Here is a 27945-nt window from a genome sequence, read left to right on the forward strand (position 1 = left end):
GTGGTTGGAGTATTGTATAATCCAAACGGCATAACTCTGACTCATAGAGGCCATTAGAAGTTATGACGGCAGTCTTTTTCTCAATCGGCCTGGTTGCATGTCCACAGTTGAGAAATACTTTGCCCCTTTCAAACAGTCTAGAATGCCACCAATGTGCGGTAATGAACAGACATCTTTCTCCATGATTTTATTCAGTCGTCTACAATCAATGCAGAAACGCCAGATGCCATAGAAGGGCGAAAAGGACTCTCCGAAGGTTCAATACTGTCATCTTGCAGCTTTATCCGTCGTTCAGCCGACACACTATGCGAGCGGTGGTTAACTGAAGGATGACCCCAGCATTGATACAGTGCTTTACCAAGGGCCACTTGTCTGTCTTTTCTCCACTACGGACTTTAAAGCACCCGAAAAGTGAAGCAGAATGGCTATCACTCGCCGACTTTGTCCGTCGATCTGGTCAGATACTATTGACGTTTCGACAGTAATTTCCGCCCCGCGGCGTCTGATGTGGTAGCAGAACACGATTCTTTGTCGATAACACTAAGCTGTCCTTCACAAACTTGTTCGGCTCTCGCTACGCACATAACCTTAGGGATGAGTAGTGGCCGCTCTTGATAATTAATGATCCAATGTTCTCCTTCACCAATTGCTGACATGTACATTTCTGTTGTGAGCAGAAGTAGCTCTTTGCAATCGACAAATGCTTCGCCATTTACCATGTCTCGTTGATGATGGCGGGATAACAACGTTTTCAACATCAAACAACCGCGCTGAGCAATCTTTGTTATGTGTGCTTGTTGGAATAGTTTCGTCGATCTGAAACTCTGATTTTCCACAGTCTATGATTGATTGTGATGACTGCAAAGGGGTCCATCCAAGAAAAACATCTTGACTACATTCTGTTGAAACGACAAATTCGTAGGGCTTTGTTCTGTCATTGATAGTTATTCTTGCAATACGTTTCAAAAGGCTGGACATATTTCCAGTTTGCGACCTTCAGCACAATTGCTTTCACATCACGGAACATGGTCTTCTTCAGCTGGCGAGTATAAGCATTCGACATTACAGAAAAATAAGCCCCTGAGTCGACTAGGACCTAGACGTTGTCCGTCGACGATGACATCGATGATATTTCCTGGCACCTTGGCAACTGTCGTTCAAGGAGGTTTTTCATCCGTGGCAGCCTCACCTCCATTGGTAATCGATTCGTTTAGCTTTCCTGTATCTGGCAGGTAGGTGAGCAGCTGGTGCCTCTGTACGGCGGTCGGAGAATGACTACGGGATGCGATAAGCTATTCTGCACAAGTCGACTATAATCGTCTGCCCACAGCGTATCCATGGCGTCCACGGTGAAAACAGACCGGCATGTTGCCCTCTGTCCTCCAAATGCCTGCTCTTCTACCGTGTGTTTACTTGGTGGAGAAGTTGGTTGTTCCTGCGTTAGTCGTATGTTGGGTTGCCGTTTGATGGCGGCGGCGTTAAGTCCGAGTTGGACGAGTTCGTTCTTCATGGTGCATTCTACTGGTCCTGCAGATTAGTGCTGAAGACTGATACACCTCTTGTTCAATATTCTTATTATCACCTGATGTATGGGGTCGACGTTCATGGCTGCTAGCTCCTTGTGTACTTTGTCAGAAATTTCTCTGTGTGGCGTGTGAGAGAAGCGAGGTCATGGTGATCTTGTACAGTTGCCATAGTTACCACATTTGGGAGTTGATCACCCCTCTTTCACACGACTGTTGCTGTTGTATTTCCTCGATGCAATGGCACCACGTGATGAAATGTTGTGTTGTTGCGAATCCTTCACCAGAAGAGCTTGGTACATGTATCATGCGAGTCTTTTCATCAAATGTGAAGTTTTGTCAGCCTCTAGCCGGCAGCTGTGGTCGAGCGGTTCTAGGCGCTTCAGTCCGGAACCGCGCTGCTACGGTCGCAGGTTCGAATCCTGCCTCGGGCATGGATGTGTGTGATGTCCTTAGGTTAGTTAGGTTTAAGTAGTTCTAAGTCTAGGGGACTGATGACCTCAGATGGTAAGTCCCATAGTGCTTAGAGTCATTTGAACCATTTGTCAGCTTCTGCTACTTTTGGGTTCACAATGGGGCAAAGGGTCGAAACATGTACGTGCGACTGTGTCGTTTCCCCACGACGATGTGCCCTGTTCTTCTATTTTTCTACTTCTAAAGTGACCTGCTGTTGCCACCAAACAGTTTCTTCAGTTCTGTCTGGAATTTTTCCCCACTACTGAGCTTCTCTTCGTTGTTTTCGAACCACTGCTGGGCTGTACCGTCCAGGTAAAAGTAAAGTTTGACAAACACATTATGTCATCCCACTTGCTGGATTTGGCGGCCAGCATCTTCGGAAAACAGTTGTGGATATCCATCTGCACCTGACTTGCTACTGGCTTGCAATCCATGGTCTCTTGAATATACGGGGCTTTGGAACAATGTACTCTTCGTATTCCGGTTCCTGTCCGTGTAGGCGATGGATTTTGCATTGTCCAATTGGAGCCATGGCGATGTTGATATTTTGAAGTACATGGCGTCTTCACCAAACAATGTCACATCGAAACTACAATCAAGTCCAAATCCGAAGTACAACACTTAGATCTGAAAGCACGTTAATTGCTGATACAAACGTGCAATCAGGACAGAATTGAATTCTTGCAGAGGGAGCGCTGCATACATCGACTATTTCAGAATATACAAACATTAAAAACGTAAGCTATTTCAAGAATCTTCCAGAAATGTTCAATACTAAGTAACAAATGACTGCTGGTCATCGAATTTGAACTGGCTACCCGCAGCACGCCAGCCTGCGCAGCTAACCACTGTGGTAGACTGAGCACGTCATAGCTCATCGTAATAATGTACTAGCGTAGGCCTTGCAGTGTAGAAATGAAAATCCACAAGGGTTTTTCGAAATTGCAGTCCTTAGCATCATTTTCGTGAATGGTTGAAGTTCTTCGGTGAAAGTGTTTCCATATTTTATTCGTCGGATGCAACACCCGGGTCGAAATGAATGCAGCTGACCGCTACGTATGGGCACCACTTTCGTCGGCGTCCTCATTTGGTTTCGCAACCAGTCCCCATCAGTAATTAGCATGCGGCGTATACACGCTACGTCAGGTTGCCTCACTTACGTAGGGAGCCGATGCCAGGTTCTGCATCGATGTTCCAGATACCCCAGAAGACGCCCAACAGTGTGCTGTCACGGTGCTTAGCACTTCCATTGTACTTGGTAAGCAGGCAAATGTAGTGCTGTAACGTTACCTTCAATGTCTCGTTCATCAAAGTCCATTGCAGCTGTACTTTTCTATGCACCCGTTATGGTGAAAAATGTGGTCATTTATCGTGTGCACAGTGATATGAATTGTGTCACTATACGCAAAAGATTGAATGGCTGCGTTTTGTGCGTACTTATATTTGTCTTTATTATAAATTGTCATTCATTGTATACACACACACACACACACACACACACACACAAACACACACACACACACACACACACACACACACACACACAGAGAGAGAGAGAGAGAGAGAGAGAGAGAGAGAGAGAGAGAGATTTCTCTCTCACATTTGTCTATTTTTGGCTGTTTACGTTTTTATAAAAATGGCTCTGAGCACTGTGGGACTTAACATCTGAGGTCATCAGTCCCCTAGACTTAGAACTACTTAAACCTAACGAACCTAGGGATATCACACAAAGCCAGGCTCGGGGCAGGATTCGAACCTGCGACCGCAGCAGCAGCGCGGTTCCGGACTGAAGCGCCTAGAACTGCTCGGTCACAACGGCCGGCTTACGTTATTACAATGAAGTTTGTTTTAAAAACATGTTTATTCGCTTTTACATCCTTACCCTTATTGTTATCTACATATAATTATGAGAAATTTATTTTTAAATTATCTTAAACTTAATATTTTATTCATTACGATTTCAAATAATTTTATTAATTAGATTAGAGATTATTTCATTAAATATACAGTAATGTAAAACAAATGAGAGTGAAGTACAAAATAAGTTAATTATACCCATTAGTAACACAGATAATTACAGTAATTACAGAAAGGGAAAAATGTAGCTCTGTGTACGAGAATCGGTATGAGTTAATTATTGATACAGAACTGTATCATCTACGCTACATTATAAAGATTATATAAACGTGAGTAGTAAATTTCCACTATCTTAAGAGTATGGTAAACTAAACGTGTGGTCTAACACTAATTTGATTTAACTTTACAACGTTTAGGTCGAACCGATAGCTGTTTAGTCAAGAGTCCTTTCTTTCCCCAAATATTTATCTATCCTGCATACAGAAAGAGCTTAGGCTTCCCGTCGCTAGGAACAGTGTAGGTGCTTAAAGAGGACGTTTTATTGTCACCAGAAGATGGTTTGTGAACCATCGTCTTGGTCTGCTGCATTCAAAGAATTGGTGGTCCCCTTTCTCCTCCGTCCCACATACGAGGCTTATTTCGAGAGTAAGGTCCGATCGGTCACGAAATGGAAACCACAGTAAAAATCCGATAAAGCTTTGCACAGGTGTGTTGGACAGTGTCTCTAGCATGCCCGTTGATCGCGTCACGTTTGTCTTTTCAGTTCTGAGCGCACAGTGATCACGTAAAGATGCCTAGAAAACAGTGTCTCCCGCTAAGTATGAGTGGCGTCAAATCGAAAGACTTGCACCAGGCGAACGGTCTACCCGACAGGAGACCCTCGTCACACGACATTTTTAGTGCCCGTAAGAGGTTTCAACTGATTTGTTGCAGCCCACACAACATAACTGTTACGCATTTCCTTCTTCACGACATTTCTCGGCCGCACTCAGCAGGGGCAATAAGGATGCGCCTGCAGCGTTTTCGATGAGAAGTGGGTGATGGCCCTCCACACAGCCCGGACTTTGTTCCGTCTGATGTTCATCTCTGCTGACATGAACCGCTGTCTATGAAGTCAACGTTTTGGCACAAACAACGAACTGCAGATCAGCGTAGAGAATCTGCAAAGGTGCAGGCGGCTGCCTTCTACGGCGAGGGTACTGGAAAGTTTATATAACGCTATGACAAATGTCTCAGACGGAGCGGTGACTACGTACAGACGCTGCTGAAAGGTGTGGCTAACTATTGCAAATAAAACCCTTTTGATTTTCACTGTGGTTTCCATTTCGCGACCGATCGGACCTTTCTTTCAGAATACGCCTCGTACATCAAGCTGAATACGGTGCACCTACTTCTGAAAGATACTTGCAAAAACTTATGTGGTTCACGGTGAGTTTTTACAATAACTATTCGTGAAGTACCAAGTGCTGATTGGCACTACTGGTAATATTTTGGCATTAAACCGACATCTTGCTTCTAAAGATTCTGTTCATTTTTCCTGAAATCATTTCACAATAATGGTCTCTTTTTGTACAGATTACTTCTTCACAATCTTTTTCCCTTTTGCACCTGATATTGCCAATTTGTTCACATTACCTGAAATTCAGTGTTATTTTATCCCGGAGTGAGTTTCGATTGAATAAACTTTAGCCTCAAGTTTATTGTGTCTGATTTGAGTCGGACCGTCTAGAACCGATATTCTCTAAGCACAGGATGTTTATAAATGAATATCGGGGTTATAACGCTTTATAATATTTATTACATTAAACTTACAGTTATAAATGATAGGATAGTTGCCGATTTCGAACCTGACAAAGTGATGGTCGTGCTATCTGCGATACTTTAAGGTAAATAAGGGCTTCCAGTATAACCTCGTGTTTTGTGGAAATCATTTTTGTTGTATTATTTTTGTAGACGATACTTTTGTTTCAAAATGATATACATTGCCGGAAGAAAACTAGTAAACGTGGAAAGAGGACGTCGATTTTGCTCCGATGACGGCTAGGAGATAGTAGATACAATGATAATAGTTTCAGTGTCATCCATGTCTACCATTTAATAGGGAATGCTCACAGGCACAAGGCTCAGTGTGGTGCAAACGTGTGAAGCAAGCAGACAACCATTCCACTGAGATGCACTCGTGCTTCCTACAGCCAACTGAGCGAGTTTGAAAGTTGTCAGTTTGTGGGCTTGCGAGAGGCGTGATGGCCATTGTGGAAAATTTCAACGCAAGCGGTTTGTGCTGTGTTAATTGGGCAATGACGCTGTTAACGTGAACATTCTCAAACACATAAATGAGGTTCTGGACGTCCAAGCAGCACAGACAGCCGTCAGAATCGTGATATTGTAAGGACAGCAGTGGTATATCGTACAGCTGCCACTGCACAGATAAGATGGCTTGCGAGCCAAGAAGTGTCAACACGAATTGTTGCGAACCGGATATTAGTAGTGGGACTATGGGCACGCACCCCTTCAGTACCGGAGTGCGCGGCTCGACTGATGCCGTCAGAGGATCACTTGGAAAATGGGATGGAGCGCAGTGGTCTTCAGCGATGAAAGCAGATTGTACTGGCATGAAAGTGATGGTCGTCTGCGCGTTCAACATACACCTTGTGAGCGCTGTGTCGTAGGTTGCATTCGTCCAAGAGACACTGGCTCCAGCCCAGGCCTTATGGTCTGCAGTGCGATAAGCTACAACTCTCGTTCAACTTCGGTGATGCTAACCTGCGCTCGGTACGTGCAGAATGTTGTTATACCCATTCTTTTTCCGTTCTTGCAACAATAAGGAGATATATTGTTCCAACAGGATAATACATGCCCACACATTGTCTATGAAACTTAACGTGTCCAGTACGATCTGTAGGCTTGTCTCCTGTCGAAAACGTGTGGGATACGATGGGACGAGAAGTGAATCGTGTGACTCGTCAACCAACAACTCTTAAAGAACTACATGAACAAGACAAGCAGGGGTGACATAACGTATCCCAGGACTGCATTTGCTGTCTGTAGAGTCGACTGGATGCAAGAGTCAGTGTTTGCACTGCCTCCCGTGGAGGCCATACCGTGTAATAATATGGGTATTTCAGCATGCGTCGATACCTGATACCTCACAACCGCTTGTGCTCTTGACCTGTGAACGTAATTGTTTCGTGCACCCCACATGCAATTTTGAAACAATAAATCTTTAGTGAACTGCAAACCTCTAAAAGGGAACACAATTTTTTTTTCCGGTTGTGTATAAACATACATAAAAGTTTAAATTCCGCTGCCTACATTTGTAAATAAGTTATCTACAACTTCTACGGAAACTAGTCTGTACTTCTAAGAACTGAAAACACGAAAGGGAAGAAATAGTCGAAAAGGAACGAGACTGGTTTGTAGCCTATCCAAATGTTATCCAGTGTGTTAACTGAGCAAGGCAGAAATAAAAAAAAAATAAATAAAATAAAATAAAAATTGGAAAAAAGGAATTAAAGTTCAGAGAGTAGAATTAAAAACATCAAGTTCTGCCGATGACATTGTAATTATATTTTGTCGAAAACATGTTATGAGAACCGTGAATATAGCATAATTACATACCTTATCGTTCTAATTCTGTCAGAGACCAAGAAGAGTTTGTGAAAAAAATATATTTGTTAACATCGAATATAAATTTAAGTGTTAGGAAATTTTTCTCTCAAGGTTTCTATAGTAATGCAGTGTATAAAAATGCTTATGCAGTGTTTATACAGAGATGAAGAGGCTTATAGAGGATAAGATAGTGTGAAGATGGCCATCAGAATAGTCTCTGGGTTGAAGATAACAATAGCAACAACAACAACATTTTTCACTAAGCTTTTGTTTCACAATTAAATCAAAGACGTAAATATTCGTTTGTGCATGAATAATGATTTTCATAAATTTTAAATACGCAAAGATAAACACTTATATTCATACATAAATTGTTTATTTGTAGTGAGTGGATAAGTATGGTAACTGTTTTCAGTTTTCACTATTTGGTGCCACGTATCATGGTGGTAGTACAAGTTTGGGAAACAGAACTGGCCCGAAGTATATTTCACTATTTTGGGCGACGCAGTTTGCATAACCCTCCCTAGTTGCAGATGATGGAAGGTGAGCTTCCTATCTTAAGGCACAAGAAAGTTTTTCGGGACAGTTTTATTTTGACTACCCTGAAGAGAGAGCGTGAACCTTCTCGGGTGACTCACTGAACATAGTCCACATTGAATGCTTTTGTGGACAGTAAGTCCGCCCTAAACATCCTAATTCAGTCATTATCCTCTCACTAGGATTGGCCTGAGGTTGGAATAAAGCTATTAACAAAAATTGTATTTCTTTTTCCTGCAGAAATTTTTAGTCTTCTGATATAAAATGTGCACCATTATCGGAAATTAACATTTTGGGTTTTCCTACCTTTGGTAAATATTCCTGCACTAAAATTCGTATGATCGCTTTACTTCTAGCTGCTTTTGTAGCATATATCTTAACAAATTTGGACCACACTTCCAAAATAACTGCTGTATATACTACACCACTACACCCAGGGGGTAGGGGCCCCTTGGATGTCCATTGCTGAGTGATCCCACAAATTTTCTGGTATTATAGAGTAAGAACGAACTTTATGCCTTTCGTTAGGATATTTAGTTTGTTGACATACCTTACATTTCCTTAGTTCTTTCAGTACTATGCTACTGATTCCTTTACAATAGCAATAATTTTGAATGTTGGCTAAATACTATTTTATACCAAAATGTCCGCACCTCCAGTGTATGTACCATACTAAGTGTTTCACATAGGCGTTTGGGATGTATACTCACCATCTAGTTAGACTCTTACATTTCTCATGGAATAACACCTTCTTATGGCATAACCACTGCTCTCTCCATGTACAGTTATCTTCAACCATTGGTAACTTAGTCTTTACTTTATTCAACCAACAATCTTTTTGTTGGAACTTTTTTATATTGCACATTACCCACTTTAACTCTTTTATGTATTCTAAATGGTTAACTCTGTACATCGTAAATCGGGTACCAATTACTAAACAATTAATTTCACCTTCCATCCTCAATGGTAATAGAGATAAGGCACCTGATACTTTATTCACTTCACCTTTTATATATCTTATCTCTAGATCATTCTCCTGTAGAGACAGTGTACACCTTTTTAAACGAGTATGCAACACGTCACTAGTCATCAAAACCTACTGCTTTATGGTCTGAATAAATTACCACTTTGTGACCATACAGTAAATAGTTGAACGTTTTCACTGCCCTTACCACCGCTAACGTTTTTTTCCATAGTAGAATAGTTCTTTTCACAAGCAGATAACATCCTACTAGCATATCTAAAGTTACACGACTTTTCACACCATTTCCTTCCTTATATTCCTGAAATACTTGGCATCCAATGCCATACCCAGAAGCATCCACAGTCATACGAAATTTCCAGCTCAAATCAGGATTTCCTAGCAATTTCGAGTTACATAATTTGTTCTTAAGAGCTTCCCACTCACTCTGGCACTTTTAATCCCATAACCACTAAGTTTGACACAAGACATAACGTTACTAGGAATCTACCTCCTATAAAATCCTATTAAACCGAGAAAAGTCTGTAAATAGCGCCTAAATTTTCTTGTCTGGCTGGATACAATCAGGGCTTAAACATGCCCCAAAAACATTATTTCAATACACCCAATACTCGACTTGGCAAATTTAACTGATACTTTCCGAGAAGCTAATCTCTGCAGTTTCACTTCTATTAGCTTGATATATTCATCTCACGTTTTGGAGACCATTCGTATATCATCTACATAAACAAACACCCTTTGAAGCAGTTCTTCTCCTAACGCTAAATCCAAAGTCCATATAAATTCCGCTACCGACTCATTTAACCCGAAAGGTAAAAATTAGAACCGATAAGAACGTCCATCGAACAGCAAAACTATATTTTTTCTCGATTCCTTTGGAAGTGAGATTAGCCAGCACTCCGTGGTCAAATGGATGGTACTTAAATGCTTAGCACTATGGAAACTTATCAACATTTATTCCATAGGAATAGGTCAATTACGTTCAATCTCAATCATTTTGTTTACAGCAATAGCGCTAATACTAACCGAATTTCTTCACTTGGTTTTTTCGCTGGCACTATAGGATTGTTATAGGCATTATCTGACCTTTCAATAACAACCCAGTCAACCATCCTCTTTATTTCACTTCTCACTGCTTCATGCACACTCGGTGTAATGGGATAGGGAAGTCTGAAAATTTTTTCATGGTTTTTAATCTTTAGTAACTCAGGGTCTTTCGCTAAATGCTGCCTCGTGACTCCTTGACATAGCTTTTAATTCCTACTTCTGATAATTGGTTAAGCCTGGTGGTCCCAAACAGTTTTCATTAACTTGCTTTTCCCGTTCTGTCCCGCACTTAATCTCAGTCTTCTTCCTCTCCGTCTTCTTGCCTTACGATTAAATTTTTAACCATCTGGCCCCAAACATTTTTCATTAACTTGCTTTTCCCGTTCTGTCTCGTACTTAATCTCAGTCTTCTTCCTCTCCGTCTCCTTGCCTTACGATTAAACTTTTATCCATCTGGACATGCCAACTATTAAGACTTTCTTTGCGCCAGTTCTCCTCCGAACTTTTCTTTAGTTTTACCCACTTTGGTTATTGCTAGCATTTATACACATTTTCTCTGCTGGAAAATCTAAAATTACCCCATGTGTGTTCAATCAAATCCATTCCTAGCAATACTGGTAAATTGATACCAGCCGCTACAAGTACTGATTATCGTAGCGTTATTAGATCCATTCCTTTCCCATCTATTCATCCTACTACCGCCATTCGATCTGAAATTTCTATTATTCTCATAATTATTTTCATGCTCATAATTATAGCTATTCCTGTTATCCCTTCTGAAGGTCGCATGACCATTTCTTTGGTCTCCATAATTATTCTTGACTTCAACACAGTTAGACATTCTCGTATCTGTTTTGTCCCTGGAGTTATTTAAATAATTCGACTGGTCTAATAATTCGAGAATAGGCTGGGCCTGTACCCACTTTTCTTCTACTAATCTTTCCCTGACTCTGTCTGGTAGCATTGTGATTAGTACCTCGATTAGATGACTCTCATTTACAGATTTATCTAAATAAAGCTCTTAATTGCGGTGGTACTCCACAAAATTTCTAAGTCCGCCCCAATTCTCAGTATACCTGTTAGGACTAAACAACTCCAATTTCAATGTTCTTTGAGTGTTAGATGACAAGTACTTACTTAACTTTAAGTGCATTAGTAAAATCTTCAGCTGAAGTGAATTTATTTAACATAGCCCACTGGGAGGCATCTTCCTCTAAACGACTAATCATATATCTTACACGTCTATTATCGTCCCATGAAGAAGGTAAAACTCCTTGGAATAATTTTAAGGATATCACAGGGTACACTGATTCCAGTCGTTTAAAACGTGGAAAATGATTCCCACCGCTTTCAACTCCTAGTCTCAGCTCTTGCACTAGATTACAGGTACCATTACCATCTTCACACTTACATCTAGGTTCATAGCGTGAACTATTTAATGATCTACGAACCGAAGCTTCATTTTCATTGCTATCTCTTGAACTTAATGTATTCTCACTGAGTCGAAACAGATTGATCTCCATTTCGTACTCTTTTTAACTTTCCACCTTAGTCTTATTCTGAGGAAAGCTAACTTCTGATACTTTTGTATCTCCTTCTTTTTCATTCTCCACAACCCACATCTGTGTTTTCTCTAGTTTTTGATCCGTTACTGTGCTAATACCTCTTAACTGATTTTTTATGTTGTTATTACTGTGACCAACCTGATCACTTACATTGTGCAGCAACAAATTAAATGACTTTTCCGAATCCTCCTTAATCATTTTTATCTCACCAATAAGTACAGTTAATCTACTCAAAACTCCTTATACGGAATATATCTTATTATTAACCTCGTCATATCTCTGATTTAACACTGTTATGTCTTTTCTTAACTCATCTGTAATTTCCTTCTGGCCATCTTTTATTTCCTTCTTTAAATGCTCCTGACCTGCTTTCTTCTCCTTCTGGTTCGCCAATATTTGAGTTAACACATCTTTCAGCTCTCATTTTGTAAACTCACACTTTACATCAATAATTGTTATAACCACTAACTTTTTCTGTAGATGCTCCTTCTCTCTTGATCTACCCGATTAATCTCACCCCAGCAACACCAAGTTATCTTTGAAACAAGTCGATTACACGAAATACACAAACTATCTACAATACTCCATCAGTCAGATATAAGAATGTATTGATCGTTTGGTACTTACTAGTTTCCTCGTGACGCCCCCCTCCTCATTTTCGTCCTGCTGTGTAAGATGTTGAAGTTGATCCAGAAGCTGATGCTGAAGCCGCTGCCGACGCAGATGCTAATACTGCTGCTGTTGCTTACAGCCTGCCTCTCGTTGCTTTGCTGGTCTTCGGCGACTTGCGTGTCGGTGGTGATGAGATGATGATGATACAGACAAAACTCAGTCCCTGAGCGGAGAAAATCTCCGACCCAACAGGGAATCGAACCCGGGCCTCTTGGCACGACTGTCAGTCGCGCTGACCACTCAGCTATCGGGCCAGACTCTCCGTCAATGAATCAGTGCTTATCGTTCAGGATATGCTTGCATTTAAACATACCCTCGACTCCAGAGTCGCCGTTTTTTCCTCCCTGCGCTGTACCGAAATTGATACCTGCGAACGTCAACGGAATTTGCCCTGTTTAAGACGCTTAGACACAACCTCGAACCACCACAAAAGAAAATAGAGAAAAAAATTAAATAAAAGGAATAAAACCAGTGTTGCTAAGCACCAGTGGAAAAACGCAACAGAGACGTATCTGATTTATAAGAAGTACACAAGTAAGGATAAATACTGAATTAATATAGACGTATACAACACGTAATAGAGATGTTATCTGAAATGGCAATTACTCCGTCCAGCACTGTTGTAGACCTCTGTATTAAATCGATATCCACTCCTTTATAAGTATCTTTCTCTTAATCATGAACGTAAAGTATTACGAATACCAATAAATCCGTTGCTAAGGAAAGAACATCGTAAATGTAGCATTCGACAATTGTACCTGATAATACTTCCAAATACTTTTACGATGTTTTTGTCGTACTGCTAGAACTAAATGTATACTAATGTGAGTTATCCTGAATCGGGGACCACCCTTTCTCCTTCCAGTATTAATTACCAAAAATTAGTATCATACGCGATACACAACTGTCGGGTCTAGTGCAGCAGGGGATACAACCCGTCGGCTTTGAACAATGACGTCATTCCTTAGTCATAGATCTTAATGTCTTCACTTCTAGGCATAGATAATAAAGCAGTTCTGTGTTCTAATAAGCTTTTCCTGTTATGTTTCAATTTCGTTTTTTTACTGATTGCTTAATAAAGTAGGATCAGTTTATTCTATCTCGTGAGATTTTCTTTTAAAAAGCCAAAAAACACTTATCAGCTACTGAAGGCAGCTACAACACTAGAAGAATCGCTTCTCGGCTTTTGACAAGATATTGCTTAATAAAGTAGGATCAGTTTATTCTATCTCGTGAGATTTTTTTTAAAAAGCCAAAAAAACACTATTGCTTAATAAAGTAGGATCAGTTTATTCTATCTCGTGAAATTTTTTTTTAAAAAGCCAAAAAACACTTATTAGCTACTGAAGGGAGCTACAACACTAAGAAGAATCGCTTCTCGGTTTTTGACAAGATATTGCTTAATGAAGTAGGATCAGTTTATTATATCTCGTGAGATTGTTTTTAAAAAAGCCAAAAAAACACTATTGCTTAATAAAGTAGGATCAGTTTATTATATCTCGTGAGATTTTTTTTTAAAAAAAGCCAAAAAAACACTATTGCTTAATAAAGTAGGATCAGTTTATTCTATCTCGTGAGATTTTTTTTTTTAAAGCCAAAAAGCACTTATTAGGTACTGAAGGGAGCTGCTTAATAAAGTAGGATCAGTTTATTCTATCTCATGAGATTTTTTTTTTAAAGTCAAAAAACACTTATTACGTACTGAAGGGAGCTAGAACATTAAGAACAATCGCTTCTCGTCTTTTGACAAGATATTGCTTAATAAAGTAGGATCAGTTTATTCTATCTCGTGAGATTTTTTTTTAAAAAAGTCAAAAAACACTTATGCTTTTGACAAGATCAATGTTTATCTCTCTCGCATTCCTTTGTTTCTCAACATTCTCCTCAGCTCTTTCATCTCTGTAATACATGCTCTCTGGCGACTTGTGACGTCATTGTTCAAAGCCGACGGGTTGTATCCCCTGCTGCACTAGTCCCCAACTGTCAGTTAAACTAATCTCCGATATACTCACAATAGCGTCCCTAGCACCAATCTGCTCTTCAGAATACCTTTGTCGTCGAAATATACATTTCTCAGGTTATTTACAACTCCAAAATTACCAAGGAACTGTTAGTATAGCATGTTAATGGATATATAAAAAACAGATCCTGACTGTTAATCCAGAGAGGTGATACGTTGTTAAGTCAACGAGAATAAACTTCACTAAACGCAATCTCTGGCACTCAATTATCTACTTATTCCTTACTTATTACTATCTTTAGACAGATAACTATGTTCTCTCCCTTTGAAAATTGTTTAAAACGTACTCAAACAATATCCATCTTTTTTAAACAGAAGACTTCAGTGACATCTCTTTACTGGTTTAATGATTTGTAGCGTATTAAGCGGTTCTTTGCATATTAAGCTCTCTGTATCAACAACTGTCAGTTCACGGTCTATATCTCACCTCTGACTTCAGCGAGCTTCCGCTACTTGTAAAAACTAATTTCGTTAAATTTTCTCCCTTTTAAATTAGTTATAATATGATTCATGTATTTGAACGGACATGAAAACTCATGGGAGTTTAGATTTCGCGTACTATAGTTTATTCTCTCTTTTTCAGCACGGTTGTTTACAATAAGCAAACGTCCTAATGTGTACGAGTGACGACAAAACTCTATCCCCAGCCTAAGCGAAATGAACAATAAAGAAAATAAAAACTATGCACCACCACCACTTTAGTTCTCAACTTAATAGCATATGTTAAGAAATTCAGCCTCATCAGGTGTTGGCTTATAGCGTTCTCTCTTGCAAAATCCTAATTTAATGTCACTCGTCACGCTGAACTACTAAAATAATGGTAGCAGGTTGGATTTCCGCCTCAGAATGGTTCAACTAGGGTACAATTATCTCAATAGTCAGCAAATTACGCTGACTGTAAGCACGAATTCCAGTCCGTGTGTTTCTGTGCTTGATCCACCGATCAATTAGAACTCGAGACTACAGCTTGGTAAACAGCCATTCTATACACAACAAATGTTACTACCTCGTGGAACGTATCTACATAAAAGTACACCAACGGTTAACACACAATTGCCTTGGAATGTGCCTTTCCTTATCATCAACGACCATTTGCAGCATCAAATCTACTGGCGCGTGTACAGCCTAAGAACACAGCAACCACAAACAGGCCCATTCAGAAAAATACTGAATTCAGGGTTGAAACTGTCGTATCTCAAGATTCACTAAAATTCCTATCAAGCACCCAAAACAGTGTACCAGACCTAAGAACTAAGACCGTACACATTATATGACCTTCCGTCATTCACAAAATATAATACGAGGAGCTAAACTTTGGATTAAATTCGGAATATAGTTCCACTCTTAGTATTTAAAATGAGTTACTGCGACACTTTAAATCTTTTATTTCTGAACTTTTCAATGAAGTACAACATAAATTATATTCACAGGTGGAAAGGGTACATAGAAGGCATCTATGAGGGAGAGGACTTGAGTGATGACGTGCTAGAAGAAGTAACAGGAGTCGATAGGGAAGAGATAGGGAAACCAGTACTAGAATTAAAATTAAAAGAGCTTTAGAAGACGTAAGATCAAGGAAGAAGGGATAGATAACGTCCTTTCAGAATTTGTTAAATAAAGGGGATGGGGGGGGGGGGGGAAGTGGCAACAAAACGATTATTCACGTTGGTGTGTAGAATGTATGAGACTGGCTATATAGTATCTGACGTTCGGAAAAACATCGTCCACACAATTCAGAAGATTACAAGGAGCGACAAGTGCGAGGAATGTCGCATAATCAGCTTAACAGCTCATGCTTCCAAGTTGCTGACAAGAACAGTAAACAGAAGTATGGGAAAGAAACTGAGGATGTATTAGATGACGGTCAGTTTGGCTTTAGGAAAGGTAAAGATACCAGAGAGGCAGTTATGATATTGCGGTGATAATGAAAGCAAGACTGATGAAAAATCAGGACATGTTCATAGGATTTGAGGATTTGTCGACCTAGATCAAGCCTTAGACATTGTCAAATGGTGTAAGATGTTCTAAATTCTGAGAAAAATAGGGGTAAGCAATAGGGAAAGATGGGCGTTATACAATATGTACAACAGCCAAGAGGGAACAATCAGAATGGAAGTCGAAGAACGAAGCGCTCGGATTAAAAAGGGTACAATACAGAGATCTAGACTTTCGCCCCTGCTGTTCATTTTTTACATCGAACAAAGAATAAGGGAAATAAAAGGAAGGTTCAATAGGGGCATTAAAATTGATGGTGAGAGTATATCAACGATAAGATTCGCTAATGACATTGCTATCCTCAGTGAACAAGAATTACGGGAACTGCTGAATGGAATGAAGTCTAATGAGTGAAGAATATGGATTGAGAGTAAATCGAAGAAAGCTGAAAGTAATGAGAGGTAGCTGAAATGAGAACACGATTGGTGATGGAGATGTAGATGAAGTTAAGGAATTCTGCTACCTAGGAAACAAAATAATCCATGGCGGACGAAACAAGGAGGAAATAAAAATCAGACAAGCACTGACAAAAATGGCATTCCTGGCCAAGAGAAGTCTGCTAGTATCAAACATAGGCCTCAATTTGAGAAAAAAATTTCTGAGAATGTGCGTTTGGAGCATAACATTGAATGGCATTAAAACAAGGACTGAGGGAAAACCGGAAAAGAAGAGAATCGAAGCATTTGAGATATGGTGCAACAGAAGAATTTTGTAAATTAGGTGGACTGATAAGGTAAGGAATGAGGAGTTTCTCCACAGAATCAGTGACGAAGGGAATATATGGAAAACACTGACAAGAAGAAAGGACAGGATGTTAGGCCATTTATTAAGACATCACGGAATAACTTCCATGGCACTAGAGGAGCTGTAGAGGGTATAAAATGTACAGGAAAACAGAGACTGGAATATATACAGCAAACAATTGAAGACGTAGGCTGCAAGTGCTATTCTGAGATGAAGAGGTTGGCACGGGAGAGGGATCGAATGAGGTGGCGCAGTGGTTAGCACACTGCACTCGCATTCGGGGTGACGACGGTTCAAACCCGCGTTTCGCCATGCAGATTAAGGTTTTCCATGATTTTCCTAAATCGCTGCAGGCGATTTCCGGGATGGTTCCTTTGAAAGGGCAGGGAATAATTCCTACCCCATTCTACCATAATCTGATGGGACCCATGACATCGCTGTTTTGTCTACTCCCCCAAACCAACCAACCAACTACACGAGAGGAATTCGTGATGGACCTCGTCAAATCAGTCAGAAGACTGAGGACTCGAAAAAAAACATCCATTACTCCTGAGTGATTGGTTTATGGCTATACATTTTTATTATGTATTATTGCTTATAAGGGTATGAAAACTGTACGATTGTATTGAGACGAATACGCGAGTGACAGTATTATTTTCTTCACTGTAGTTCAGAGATTTCATTTTTCTTTTAACACCGCGTTTGTAGATCGTAAGTCGTGGTCTTTTATCTTGTTTTGCAAATATAATTTTACGACTGTACCGCACACATGTATAGCATTAATAGTAATTTCGTGTGGCTCGTTGACAGTGTGATTTCCTGTTTTAAATTATGTGCTATTATTGGAAGAAAACTTGAAAGGAAAAAAATTTTAACATTGACTGTTACTGTTTCTTATGTTTATTTTCAAATTATTGTTTAGGCCTATCGTTTTGAAATTGCGCGGATGCAATCACGACATAACTATATTTCTCTCTCTGGCCATTCCATTACTCGCAGTGGGAAAAATTCATACTAAATGTTTCAAACATCGCTATATGACACTTATAAACCTGCATCCGTCGACAGGAAATTTCAGTTTAATGATTTGCAGTACCTCGAATTTACGTACACTTAGACTCGTCATAATACAAACTTTCTCCGAAGAGTAAATCATTTAAAAATAGTCGCAACTCTCTCCGCCTCTGTCATCGACCGCATTTCATGGAATCACTTGGCGCACACCCTGCTCCAACTCAGCCACGCGCCTCGCACAACAAACCCTCATTGTCGTTCCGCGACCACAATGCCGTGCGAAAGCTCAAAGGTTACCACCGGCGCGGCGTAAGAAACAGTTGGATACATCGCCTTGGCTAACCTCTAGAGACCTGTAACCGAATTAATAAGACTAAATCCATGCAAACAATCTTCAGCGCGTCGACTGATTCCACTGATTTGTTCTTGAATAATAACTTTCGGGTGCTTATGCATTTATAGATTCCAGGTAGATAAGTAGTAAGAAATGAAACATGTGTTGGTTGCAGTTAAAGTATTAACAGTATTTATTTATAGGACTTCGGAACACATGTACAAGACGTTCGCGCTATCGAACAGCTAAGAACAAAATGCACTTTAATCAACAATCTAAAGATGTCAATAAACTCAAAGAACATCTGACAATGATAATTGCACATTGAGTGTGTAATCAATAAGTTGTCGCTCGGAGGGTAAAGTCCTTACATACTTTCCGCCATGCCCCCCACCATTTTGAGGAACAAAAATCAATTGGCACTTGACTTTGTTGAGTAGAATACGAATAATGAAACTGCACCTGTTAAAAACATTTTTCACAGTTGTAAAAAGAAATCAACGTTACTAAACGGCTGTCCCGTTGCATGGTTCATGGCTAATGGTTCAGAGCTCAGTTGCGGGTTGCCTATCTAACGGCTTCCAGGGGCAACAAAATTAGGCTTTCAATATTTCACGCAGTTATTAACCGATTTTAAAAATTTAAAATATTGCCATAATCTATTCATTAAGACATACAGCCGTACGTTAAAGGTTTAACACAATAAGATAAGTATTACAGTTAGAAAGTGTGTGTGTATCTCGAGACATCATAATTTACAACACCCAAATACACAATTTACAATGAGATGACGAAAGCAATGGGATAGCGATATGCGCTTATCGCGTACACGAGGCACAAAAGAGCAGTGATTTGGCGGAGCTTTCATTTGTTTTCGGGTGATTCATGTGAAAAGCTTTCCGAGGTGATGGCCTCGCGACGGAAATTAACAGACAGACTGAAATTAGACGCACTGGGCATTCCATTTCACAAGTCATTATGGAATTCAAAATTCTGAGATTCAAAGTGTCAAGCACGTGCCGAGAATATCAAATTTCAGGCGTTACTTCTCACCACCGTCAACGCAGTGGCCGATGGTCTTCATTCACTGCTGAGAGCAGCGGCATTTGCGTAGAGTTGTCAGTGCTGAAATGCAAGCAACACTGCATGAAATAACCGCAGAAATCAGTGTGGGATGCACCAAGAACGTATCCGTTAGGACAGCGCGGCGACCTTTGGCGTTAATGAGCTGTGGCAGCAGGCAACCGACGGGGGTGCATTTGCTGTAGCACCTCTCCTGAGCTTGTGACCATATCATCGGTTGGACCACAGACGACTGGAAAACCGTAGCCTTGTCAGATGAGTTCCGATTTCAGATAGTAAGAGCTGATGGCAGGATTCGAGTGTGCCTCAGACCCCATGAAGCCATGGATCCAGGTTGTCAACAAGGCACTGTGGAAGCTGGTGGTAGCTCCGTAACTGTGTGGGCTGTCTTTACACGGAATGGACGGGGTCTTCTGATCTAACTGAACTTATTATTGACTGGAAAAGATTATGTTCGGCTAATAGGAGCCCATCTGCAGTCATTCATGGACTTCATGGTCTCAAAAAAACAATGGAATTTTTATGAATGACAATGCGCCATGTCACCGGGCCACAACTTTTGCGACTGATTGGAGGAAAATTTGGGAAAAATCGAGCGAATATTTTGGCAACCCAGATCGCCCGACATGAATCCAATCAACAATTTCTGAGATATAGTCGTGAGGTCAGTTCACGCCCAAAATCGTGCGCCGGCAACACTTTGGCAATTACGGACGGTTATAGAGGCAGTATGGCTCAATATTTGTGCAGGGGACTTCCGACGACTTGTTAAGTCCACGTCACTTCGATTTGCTGCACTATGCCTGGCAAAAGGAGGTTCGACACGATATCAGGAGATATCCCAAGACTTCTGGCACCTGAGAGAATATTCTTACAGTATCTGAGTACAATAGCGCTCAGTGACTTACAACAGGCTTAACACATATACGAAAGTTTTTCCCTGACACCTTCCCCCCCCCCCTCCCACACACACACATACACACACAAAATGATGAAAGGAAGATAGTTTGTTGCTTACTACACTTTTGCTGAAAATGCCGTTCAACTGCCGCATCGGGCATCAAGATTTAATTTACTACTTCTTTACTGTATGGGGTGAATCAGCTAGAACTTGCACAGCAAATATTGCTGAATCGGAAAGGTTTGTTGATGTGCTGTTTTCACGCCATGGGTTAGTAGTTAGAGGCTCATATTGTAAGCCAGTCAACTGACTGTAATAATACTTATAAAGCGTTTTTTGTGCAAATATACACTTTTGTAAATGGAAAAATGACTATTGGCGTTATCCAACTAAAAGTAGGAAAAATTAGAAAGTCAGTGATGTTTGCTGTAGAATTATAGTGGTTATAGTGCGAGTCGTTTACTAGATATCGTATTTTGAAAGGTTCCACACCGACACTTGTGCAGTACCTGTGATAGCACACAGAAGTGCATACATTAGTTATGTGCATTTTGACCAGTAACGAAACAACTGACCATCACAAGTTGTGTTCAGAATGACCAGCGGCAGTACACACTTCCCGTCTGGTGGGGAACGACTGCTGCACACGTTTTAGCATTTCAGCGGACATGTCCTGGCAGGCTGCAGTAATACGTCGATGCATGCAATCTGGTGTAGTTGGTATGCCCTTGCAGACAGCGTCTTTCAGCTTTCCCCGCAGAAAAAAGTCTACATGCGTCAGATACGAAGAACGCGCCAGCCAACGTACAGGTCCTCTGCGTCCCATCCAACTATATGGAAACAATACGTCAAGATATGCTGTAATACTTCGTGTACTGTGGGCTGAACAGCCATCGTTTTGGTATCACAGGTTTCTCCTAGTCTGCAGAGAAACGTCTTCTAGCATCCATGGGTAGCGGTCTGTTTGGAGGCTGCGATACTTGTGCGCCTTCAGTGTCGTCAACGAAAAACGGGCCTATGAACTGGTGATTCACTATCCCACACCACACGTTTACACTCCGTGGACGCTGATGTTCCACCTGAAGAAGCCAATGAGGGTTGCCAACAGACTAATAGTGAATGTTTCGGCAGTTTCCTGTCCTTGATGATTGGTAAATGTGGTTTCATCATTAAACAAAATACGTGATACGTCTGGAGTATACTGCCTGAAGGCAGTATATACATGATTCTCATGATCGTTTGCATGCAGCACTTGATAGAGGGAGTTGTGATAGGAATGGGTCCTATGTAGATGGAGAATATGTAGGATACTTCCTCGTGCTATTTCCCGAGAGCTATCGTGCAGATCAACTGCAAAAACAGCATGAACATAAATTCCCTCCTCTTATGTCGTCACTTTTATCTTTCTATTACATTGCCTAAGTGTTACACTACCACTTTCACATAAATGGCTGAAGAGGTTGATAAGTAATTGTCGAGATGGATAACGTCTATTGGGATATCTTCCCGCGTACACCGTACAAGACACTAGGAGCATGTCGGATTTTTCTGCGTTGGTAATTCCCATCGTCCACTCACGACCTACTGCGTGAACTGTCGCACGCCAACTGACTATCAAGTTGCAGTGCACTCAAGGAACGCACAAGCACACTGTAAGCAAACATAACAGTATCGTACCTAGCTGTTACGCAGGTTGATTGGCACAAACAACGGTGTGGAAACTTTGCGCATTACCATATCTCGTAAACGATTCGCACTAGACTCCTGTTGCAAACACCATTGATATTCTAATTTACCCTACTTTCAGTTTATTCGTGTCAATAGGTAATGTTCTATTTAAAAAAGTGTATCTTTGAAAAAAATATACTTAAAATGTACTATAACACTCTGTTGATTGGCTAACAATAAGGGCCCCTGACTACCAATGCATTTTGTGAAAACCGCCCATCAACAGCATTTTCCATTTCCGCAATATCTGCGGCGCAAGTTTTAGGTTCAAAATGGCTGTGAGCACTATGGGACTTAACATCTGAGGTCAACAGTCGCCTATAACTCAGAACTACACTGCTGGCCACCGTAAATGCAACACCAAGAAAGACAAGAGGTAGCACAACAAAATTTATTTTGTAGATAACATGTTGACCAAGTATCAAATGATTACGTTTACAGACGTCTGTGACATGTGGTTCCTGCCAGAATCAGTAGCCAGAGTAGCCGCCATTGTTGGAGATCACCGCTGCCACACGTCTCGGCATTGAGTCAAAGAGACGTTGGATGTGTTCCTGGGGTACAGCAGCCCAAGCAGCTTCCACACGTTGCCAAAGATCATCTGGTGTGGCAGCTGGGGGTGTAATCTGGGTCACTCGTTGAGCAACCATGGACCACATGTTTTCTATCGGCGAAAGATCCGGAGAGCGAGCCGGCCAGGGAAGCAATTCAATCTGGTTATTGACGAAGAACCTTTGGACAATGCGTGCCACGTGTGGTCGCGCATTATCCTGTTGAAATATGGCTGTGGCCGAGCCCTGAAGGTAAGGAAGGACAACTGGCTTCAGCACCTCGGATATGTAGCGCCGGCTATTTAAAGTACCGGCAATGCGTACTAGAGGCGTGCGAGAGTAATATCCAATACCGTCCCATACCATAATACCCGGTGCAAGACCAGTGTGGCGGTGCATAATGCAGCTGTCCAGCATCCTCTGTCCACGGTGTCTCCACACTCGAATCCGACCATCGTGGTGCTGCAGACAGAAGCGTGCCTCGTCAGTAAAGACAACGTCATTCCATTCTGCCGTCCACATCCGTCTGTCATCACACCATTGGCGACGGAGACGTCTGTGGTTCTGCGTCAATGGCAGACTAAGCAATGGACGTCTTGCGGACAGACCACTCTGCTGTAAACGGCGTCGAATGGTACGCGCAGACACTGGATGATGCGTTACAGACGCAATGTGCTGTGCTATGGTTCGGGATGTCACTGAGCGATCCGTCACTGCCATGCGCACAATTTGCCTATCAGCACGTGCGGTGGTGCACCGAGGTGAATGCGATCGACCTCGTCGGTCCGTCGTACCCTCCTGCATCCAACGGTCACATATCCGCATTACAGTTGTTTGGTTTCGTCCAACACGACTAGCGATTTCTCTGTATGATAATCCACAATCTCGGTAAGCCACTTTCCTTCCTCTGTCGAACTCGGATACTTGATTAAACGATGTTCGCTGTTGTCTACGAGGCATAACTGATCGTCTTGTGAAACAACCACAAGGTAAACACACGTGCCGAACGTACACTCGTCGAAATCGCCAAGCCTTAAATGGCGCTATGAGGTGGCGCCACAGGCGCGCGTGATGTGCGTCTGCGCTGAAATTCTAATCAGTTGCATATCTCATCGCTGCAAACCCATGGTGTAAATTTCACTTGATTCGGATGCTTCCTTCAGGGTGTTGCATTTACAGTGGCCAGCAGTGTACTTAAACCTAACTAACCTAAGGACATCACACACATCTATACCCTAGGCAGGATTCGAACCTGCGACCGTAGCGGTCGCGCGGTTCCAGACTGAAGCGCCTAAAACCGCTCTGCCACTGCGGCCGGCCAAGTTTTAGTTGATTCACACTGTATAATTATACGGCAAATAATTCATGAGATATGACGTCACAAACACAGGGATGCGTGAGAGACTAGCTTTTGCTTCAAGCGGAGTGCAGACTGGCCAGAGTATAGTCATCCAGATTTTCCTCATTAGAGCACTTAGCGACTTACAACGCACTTTAAATGTAATACCGAACCCTTTCTAAACTTTTTCCCGCTTAAATTCTTTAACACACTAATTGATTTGTAAAGAAAGCAGTAGCTTGAAGATATGTCGGAGTCTTTAAAGCAGTGCTTTTCAGCCTTTTTGAATTCGCAACCCCTTTTCAAGTCTTAAAAAAATCTGGCGACCCTCCGACAACCATAATAAAACATTGTCAGTGAATTCAAAGGCAAAGTATTTAATCTGCTTACTATTGATACTGTATGGATCGAGAAATCAGGTGCTCGTGTACAGCGCTGTGCGAGCAGTGATCTATGTTCTGGGTGGTTATAATTAAACTTTCTCTATTTAACACGTTATAACAAGCAAACTAATTACCGTACGATCATCAAAACTACGTACCATTGCCGTCCAGAGTATGGGTTGAACTATTTCCATAAATCAAGCGCCATCGTCCATTTCCTATACGGCCACCAGGTCCCGTGATCAGTTATCGTGATACATAGTCTCACACACCTGACCAGTCACAATGCACTAGTTGACGTGTCAACAAGAGCTTGGATAAAAGGAGCAGGGCACTATTAGTGAAGCTCTATTATCAAATGGTTCAAATGGCTCTGAGCACTATGGGACTCAACTGCTGAGGTCATTAGTCCCCTAGAACTTAGAACTAGTTAAACCTAACTAACCTAAGGACATCACACACATCCATGCCCGAGGCAGGATTCGAACCTGCGACCGTAGCGGTCTTGCGGTTCCAGACTACAGCGCCTTTAACCGCACGGCCACTTCGGCCGGCGAAGCTCTGTTATCAAAACAACAGTAATGCTACAGCTGCACTTTGAGAATATCGCTGGCTGAAAGCATTATAGAAGGGTCCTCTTTCTCCACTTGCTGTGTGGGGCATGATGAAGGAGTTCGAATCAACTGGAGAACTGGGCGTCGCTCTGGGAAGAGGCCGACGACCGGTTGCACCACTGGTGGTTGATGAAATCGCCGTTGCTATGGCAGACAACACTGCGCGTAATTCCCGATCGTCAGGTAGTGCGCGTGCTTTGTCACGACAGTTGAGCATCCGGTAGGTAATTCGAACCATTCTCAACTCTTATCCGTACAAGATCCATATCGTACAGCAGCTTGCACCACAGGACGCACAACGACTTGTTGACTTCGCTCTCCACTATCTTCCAAGGATTGAAGTTGACGAGGGCTGGCCCTGCACCATCCTGTGGACAGACGAAGCTAATTTTTCTCTGACGGTGACCACAAAGAATTGCAGAGTGTTAGGATCTTCACCTCCAGTCACAGTCCATGAAGTTCCTCTGTACAGTGAACGTGTCACCGTATGGTGTGGCTTCACGGCTATGTCGATCACTGGCTCATCCTTTTTTGAACAGGTTGGCGCGCAAGGACCAAGGACATGCAGTGTGACTGGCCAGCGTTACTGCGAAATGCTTCGCCAGCATGTCATACCCACCCTAAAGGAGAGAGACGCATTGAACTCAACAGTTTTCATGTAAGATGGGGCTCCAATGCACATCGCCCGTGGAGTTCACCTGCTTCTCCGAAACACATTTGGAAACGTTTCAATTATCAGCCGATCCTTTCCAAATGCCTGGCCGGCACGATAACCTGATCTCACTCCCAGTGATATCTTACTGTGGGGCTACGTGAAGGACAGGGTTTACCAGGGTAATACCATACAAGTGCTGCTCTGAAGCGCAGCGTATCAAGATAGGCAACCAGCGTACCTATGGACGTGCTTCTTTCTGCTGAGCAGAATGCAATCCCGCGCTTTCAGATTCTTCAGGACACTGATGGGCAGCGCGGAGTGGCCACGCGGTTAGAGGCGTCATGTAACGGATTGCGCGGCCCCTCCCACCGGAGGTTCGAGTCCTCCCTCGAGCATGGGTGAGTGGGTTGTCCTTAGCAAAAGTTAGTTTAAGTAGTGTGTAAGTCTAGGGACCGATGTCCTCAGCAGTTTGGTCCCTTAGGAATTCACACACATTAGAACAATTTTGACACTGATGGGCGTCATATCGAGCCCCTTTTGTAACAATAATGGTACCGGTATGTAGTGGTATGATGTACCTTAGCAATACATTAAAAGTGTTACAAGTGAACTGATTCTGCGTTATTTCTCTTCCCCATGTCCTTGACATTAATGGTACCAAGTTTGCTACACATACGGTAGTTACTTTCCATGTTATAACATCTTAAACAGGGAAGTTTAATTTTAATTATAAGCAGCATACACACACACACACACACACACACACACACACACACACATATATATATATATATATGCCCTATATATATAAAGCTATGGCTCTCCTTTAAGTTTTCGACTAATTGTTCTCAGTTGTCTCGGCCATATTGATTACTCTGTGTTCAGAGGTATCATATATATATATATATATATATATATATATAGTGTCCCAAAATAATGTAGATACTCTTTGAAACTGAACATATCTTTAATGAAAGTGGTTAGAAATACAACTTTAGTGGTGTTAGGTGCCTCAAGGTCCGACTTAAGGTGGTAAATGTTCAAACTATGCCCGTCCATCGCAATACAACGTTGACAACGACTTACAACTGAGCGACATGCCAGCTTTATTGTTTCCAACGAAATAGCATCACAGGCTTGCTCAATCTACATCTACATCTACATCTATACTCCGCGAGCCACCTTACGGTGTGTGGCGGAGGGTACTTATTGTACCACTATCTGATCCCCCCTTCCCTGTTCCATTCACGAACTGTGCGTGGGAAGAACGACTGCTTGTAAGTCTCCGTATTTGCTCTAATTTCTCGGATCTTTTCGTTGTGATCATTACGCGAGATATATGTGGGCGGTAGTAATATGTTGCCCATCTCTTCCCGGAATGTGCTCTCTCGTAATTTCGATAATAAACCTCTCCGTATTGCGTAACGCCTTTCTTGAAGTGTCCGCCACTGGAGCTTGTTCAGCATCTCCGTAACGCTCTCGCGCTGACTAAATGTCCCCATGACGAATCGCGCTGCTTTTCGCTGGATCATGTCTATCTCTTCTATTAATCCAACCTGGTAAGGGTCCCATACTGATGAGCAATACTCAAGAATCGGACGAACAAGCGTTTTGTAAGCTACTTCTTTCGTCGATGAGTCACATTTTCTTAGAATTCTTCCTATGAATCTCAACCTGGCGCCTGCTTTTCCCACTATTTGTTTTATGTGATCATTTCACTTCAGATCGCTCCGGATAGTAACTCCTAAGTATTTTACGGTCGTTACCGCTTCTAATGATTTACCACCTATGGCATAATCGTACTGGAATGGATTTCTGCCCCTATGTATGCGCATTATATTACATTTATCTACGTTTAGGGAAAGCTGCCAGCTGTCGCACCATGCATTAATCCTCTGCAGGTCCTCCTGGAGTACGTACGAGTCTTCTGATGTTGCTACTTTCTTGTAGACAACCGTGTCATCTGCAAATAGCCTCACGGAGCTACCGATGTTGTCAACTAAGTCATTTATGTATATTGTAAACAATAAAGGTCCTATCACGCTTCCCTGCGGTACTCCCGAAATTACCTCTACATCTGCAGATTTTGAACCGTTAAGAATGACATGTTGTGTTCTTTCTTCTAGGAAATCCTGAATCCAATCACAAACCTGGTCCGATATTCCGTAAGCTCGTATTTTTTTCACTAAACGTAAGTGCGAAACCGTATCAAATGCCTTCCTGAAGTCCAGGAATACGGCATCAATCTGCTCGCCAGTGTCTACGGCACTGTGAATTTCTTGGGCAAATAGGGCGAGCTGAGTTTCACATGATCTCTGTTTGCGGAATCCATGTTG

Source organism: Schistocerca serialis, chromosome 6 (assembly GCF_023864345.2).
Source record: "Schistocerca serialis cubense isolate TAMUIC-IGC-003099 chromosome 6, iqSchSeri2.2, whole genome shotgun sequence".
NCBI classification, from domain to species: Eukaryota; Metazoa; Arthropoda; class Insecta; order Orthoptera; family Acrididae; genus Schistocerca; species Schistocerca serialis.